Source organism: Bos indicus, chromosome 6, assembly GCF_029378745.1.
Source record: "Bos indicus isolate NIAB-ARS_2022 breed Sahiwal x Tharparkar chromosome 6, NIAB-ARS_B.indTharparkar_mat_pri_1.0, whole genome shotgun sequence".
NCBI lineage: Eukaryota > Metazoa > Chordata > Mammalia > Artiodactyla > Bovidae > Bos > Bos indicus.
Window position 1 is genome coordinate 37,669,034 of NC_091765.1, and position 6,000 is coordinate 37,675,033.

Consider the following 6,000-nt stretch of genomic DNA (forward strand, 5'->3'; position numbering starts at 1 on the left):
CTGATGCTGGGAGGGATTGGGGGCAAGAGGAGAAGGGGACGACAGAGGATGAGATGGCTGGATGGCATCACTGACTCGATGGACATGAGTCTCAGTGAACTCCGGGAGTTGGTGATGGACAGGGAGGCCTGGCGTGCTGCGATTCATGGGGTTGCAAAGAGTCAGACACGACTGAGCGACTGATCTGATCTGATCTAGGACACAGGCTGTGTGCAGAGAAATAACACATTCAATTGAGAAGGGCTGGGTTTGATTTTGTTTTCACTATCTATTGTTTCTGTTGGGCATGGGATACTCAAACCCTCCATTTTCTCATCCATAAAATGGGAATTTTAATTCCCACCCAACTGGGTTTTGTGCAGATTAAGTAAAAGATGACATGTGGAAAGTGCTGGGAACACAGGAGATCAGTAAATGGCAAGTCTTATTAATTGGCTCTGGTCTCCAATTTGAATACTTGTTAGGATTGTCTCTAAGTCCATTTGTGGCCAAAGCATCTCTGAGACTTGAAGCGTGTTCCTTGTTGGTCTATAAGAAATCTTTTTGGAGTTGAGGTGGAGACTCTAATAGAGGTAATAATGATTATGATGACAAAAGAACTTTTAGCAGCTGATATTTATTGAGTGCCTGTTATAGACTAGTAACCATACTGAGTCTCATAAGAATTATTGCATTTTATTCCAACAAAACATATACGGCAAACGAAATAACTGGTACTGGTATTTGGGCTTTTTCACAGGAATTTTCTCGGAAGAAAGTGTGTCCTGATCTCAGGAATCCCCGTCAATGGGAATAGAGCAGAAGCCAGAAGAGGGAGTCTAGGGGCAGTGAAAAGGAACACCATTCAGAGGCTTACCCTCACAATGGAATCCAGGATATAGTAGTTAAAAGGTGTGGTAATCTCATATGTGATTCAAGCAGGCCTCTGTCCCAGGGACTCCAATCCTGCAAGCATCCAGGGTACAGGGAAAGCCAGGCATACAGAGGGTGGCACTGTGATTCTTAATGGGACAATACAATACAAGGACAATACAAGAAGCAAGATACGGCCTCCTTGGGAAAGGAATTTGGCAAGAATTAGGTGGGCTAAAAGGATCCCATCTCGTGAATTAAAGCAAAATGGCAAACTTTTTGTCTCTTGTACAATTTCTGAGCAAGCAAATGGTTATCTAAAGCTTTCTGTTTGAGACCAAATTTAGGCTAAGCGATAAAGAATATAAATAAAGAATATCATGATCTATTGGTGATGTCTGCCATGAGTACTAGGGGGAGAAGTGACATCAGACCAATTTTGATTCTTGGGTTTAGTAGAAGAATTAAGACAGAGTTGAAGAAAAAGGAAGAAGGTCTATATAAAAAGGAAGTGTTATAAAGGGATAACTTTTAGGAGATGCTAGGAAAGAGACATCTGGGGCAAATCCATCTAGTTCTGAACTGAATAGAGGGAATTTGCCTAGGTCAATTAAATCTATCTCTTTTCCCCAATCTGTTGCCTTCTTAAGAATTAAGTAGTGTTCTAATTGCCCCAGCTGTCCATGTACGCAAAGTAAAGGCTTGGAGTTAGGTATCCCATGTTTCCAATTTGCTATTTATAAAGATCCATGAACTTCTCAGGAAGGAATTCAATATGCATTCTCAGGAGATATGCTAAGTTGCTTCAGTTGTGTCCGACTCTTTGTAACCTCATGGACTGTATGTAGCCTGCCAGGCTTCTCTGTCCATGGAATTCTCCAGGCAAGAATACTGGAATGGATTGCCATTTCCTTCTCCAGGGGATCTTCCTGACCCAGGGGTCGAACCCTTGTCTCTTATGTCTCCTGCATTGCCAGGCGGGTTCTTTACCACTAGCACCACCCGGGAGATAATGATACTGAAAAACAAATATATATATATATATACACACACACACACATACACACATATAGATACATATACATACATATGTGTATATATATACACGTGTATATATATATATGTATATATATATATAGAGAGAGAGGTAAAAGGAAGGTAAACATAAGGGAAGGTAGTAAACTTTTTTTATTATTTTCATAACAAAATTTAGTTGTGCTTTTGTTTGAAATACATCAAAGTAATGATTGTATTTTGCTAAGAGGCCTTTTTCAAGAACTATATTTTTTAAATTTAAATATAGTGGCATCTGTTTATTTAAATAAGAACACAAATGCCAGCAAAAAGAAAACATCTCAAAAGTCTTTCAATATATACTATAGCAAATTATTCTTTTTTTTTTCAAAGTGAGGAACAGAGAAGTGGCTATTTGAACTATTTTTTTCTCCTTGAAACCACATGCCTGTGGCATTACTCAAATTAAATCCTGCAGTCATTGAAAGTGGAAAGAGAAAATGACTATATTAAAACCAAACAGAAAATGAATCTGGATCTTTTTATTATATTTTTCTAGGTCTGTAACTTCCCAACCTGTTCTGTTTGTGAAAATAGACAAATATAACTCTCCACAAGAAGAAACAGCTGTCAGTCTCTCAAGCCCTGTTTCTTAAAGCAGACTTGTTTTGAGGGACTAAGAGTAAGGTGACTATATGTAGAAATGCCTATTTGAAAGCTCTTGTTCTATTTGTGTGGTAACCTCCCAAGTTATGTCTTACTCCATGAGAAAAAAAGAAAGCCATGTATGAAACAGGTTTCTAAACGTTCTTTTTTAGAAAAGAAAAACTCACGTCTGAAAAGAAGGCCGTATACTTAGAATGACTGCATAGTTTTTCTAATTGTGTCTTGTTAAATTGTGATTTAACAACTTTTGAACAATTTTAAAAAATAACTGCTATATTATTTGACTTAACAATTCTATCAACATGAATAGGGCAACAAGCATGATGTGTTGTCTACAAAGTGAACTTACGGATAGAAGGTAACAAATAAAAATGTAAAAGCAAATAGTTATTTTCATCTTTTGTGTATGCAAATACATAAATACATAGAGTACATTTTTTTCCCTTTCATTCATTTACTCACTTAGTGGGTTGGATGTTGTCCTCTCTCCCAAAAGATAAATCCACACAAAATTTGTTGAATATAGCCTTATTTGGAAAAAAGGTCTTTGCGATAAACTAGGAATCTTGAGATGAAATCATCCCAGATTACCTGAGTGGACTCTAAATCCAATGACAGGAGGCACACAAAGGAAAGAGACAGAAGGAGAAGGCCACTGAGGCAGAGATTGGAGTTATGCAGACATAAGCCAAGGAACTCAAAGAGCTACCAGAAGCTCAAAAAAACAAGCAAAGATTTTCCCCTAGAGCCTTCGGAGAGAGTCCTTGATTTCAGACTCCCCGCCTCCAGAACTGCTAGAAAATAAATTTCTGTTGTACCTGAGCTTGTGCTAATTTTTTGGCAGCCCTAGAAATCAAACACAGTATCTCTGAACACATTTCATGTGCCATGTATATTGTTAGGCAAGTATACATCTGTGAGTAAGATATCATCTTATCATCTTGCCCTGGAGGGAATCACAATCTGGCACATGAAACAGACGTTTAACAATGTATATTCTAAGTGAAGTCTAGACCAAAGGACGGTGGCGGGGGAGGTGCGGGTCTCAGTTCCTGAGAGCTTCCATTGTCCATGAGTGCACTGTAGAGACTCAGGTACCTCAAGATGCCAGAGATGCAAGGGGTAGCTTCCTAGAAGAAATAGCATTTTAGCTAATCTTGAAGAGGTGGGTAGAAATTTTTATGATGAAAGGTTGGAAAGCAGGCTGTATTGGAGATAGAAAACTGAAGGAAAGGAAAGTCTGAAAGACAAAAATGTGTCAACGAGTAATAGAGACATTTCAACCTTGTCATGAGCCTTCTCAGATTATGCCAATGAGCATAATCCAAAGGGTTGTAGATCCATAAGGACTCTAGAGCTCTGGCAACTTTGAAGAATGGAAACTGGGAATTTATATGAAACAAAAATAAACTTCTGTCTTGTAGATCATCGTTTTTCATATCCTGATCAAATTAGATGAACTTGTGTGTATATTAATCACTCAGTCATGTCTGACTCTTTGTGACCTCACAGACTGTAGCCCACCAGGCTCCTCTGTCTATGGAATTCTCCAGGTAAGAATACTAGAGTGGGTAGCCATTCCTTTCTCCAGAGGTTCCTACTGACCCAGGGATCCAACCCAGGTCTCCTGTACTGAAGGCAGATTCTTTACCATCTGAGCCACCAGGGAAGCCCAAGATGAACTTACATTCTCACTATCATTAATCTGGAAGAGGAACTGGAATGGGGGGGTATTGCTGGTGGGAGAAAGGGTTAATTGGTTATTAAGTAGTGAGAGTATAGTTAAAAGTAGTATGAGAGAGAGAAAGAGAGCTAGATTAAAGACAAAGTCCACAGGACATGGTAATCAATTATAGACAGAGGGCAAAAAAGAGGAAGAAATATGTCGTTTTAGTTGCAGAATGAGGCATTGGGGTTAATGGTAATAAAGATAGAGAATAATTGGAGTAAGGTCATCCCCTTCATGGATCACAGCCTTGTCGTGGCTAAGGGGCTTGTATAACTCAGTGAAGCTGTGAGGTGTGCTGGCAGGGCCACCCAAGATGGACAGGTCATAGTAAAGAGTTCTGACAAAACGTGGTCCACTGGAGGAGGAAATGGCAAACCACTCCAGTATTCTTACTGTGGGAACCCCATAATTGGGTCACAAAGAGTTGGACATGACTTAGAGACTAAACAACAACAAAGCCTTAGGAAGAAGAGGCATAAAATAATAAGACAAAACAAGCCATTGGGCGCAGCAATGAAGAAAGCCTATTTTTTGCTGGTTTCCTTGTCTGTCATTGACAACTGGTTCAGTATTCAGTAGGTGTCTTCACACAATTTCCTGTTTCATGCAGCCTCTGTCAAAGACTGGAGTCACCTTTACTGTTTTGTTTTCATGAAGCGCTCAGTGTAAGGTGAAAATGAACCTCTGATGGGCTTTGGCACTGAGCTACTTGTTTTTATTTTTTACTGGTTTAGAAAATCATGATACTATAGTAATAGGTATATGTTATTATATGTTTGTCAAAACTCATAGAATGTACAATACAGAGAGTAAACCCAAATGCCAGTTATGCATGACAGTGATGTATCAATGTTGGTTCATTGACTGTAACAAATGTACCACCGTGGTACATGATGTTGATGTCGGGTGGTGCACTGCTTATGTCAGGGAACTGTTGACAGAAACCACCCCCCTTGCCCACTTGCCTGAGTTGTCTCACAATAAGGAACATGGTGCTGTGCTGAAAACTAACTGGGAGAATTCAGGAGGGGCCACAAGAGGGAGGAGATGATCAACCTCTCATTGACCCTCCCACTGGAGTCCATTTTGGCTAAAAGGAGCACACCACCAGGGAGGACCCTGAGTCACCAAATCGGGACCAGCCAATTTGGTGGGTAGGCGAGAGACCTGGTATCCCCATCACCATGAAAACCTGAGACTGCAGGCCATGTGGCAGAGCGGTTTGTCTGGGTTCCTTTATCCTGCTACTCTCGGCTTGAGTGCCTCTTCCCAATAAAGTCTCTTGCTTTGTTAAGTACGTGTGTCTCCTTGGACAATTCATTTCCAAATGTTAGATGAGAGCCCACTCCTGGCCCTAGAAGGGATATCCCGCTTTCTGCCACACACACATAGGGACATGTGGGAACTCTTTTTTATGCTCAATTTTTCTGTGAACCTAAAACTGCTTTAAAAAATAAAATATTAATTTAAAAAGCACATATGTGTGCCTTTTTTGGAAAACAGTAAGTTGCCCTGCACATTTTATTCCAGTTCAAGGAGATCAATTATTTTCTTTTAGAAGAAAAAAAAAAATCAAATGCAGGAATTTCAGTTTCCACATTCTCAAGTATTTGGAGTTACAATAAAGATATTTTGGTAACTATTATAAACATCCGTTAGGCATTTCAAAGGTAGTAAGCCCAAATAAAAAGAGATTGCTGTATTTTTCTTTGTGGAAAGTAAATAAACAACTTTCATTG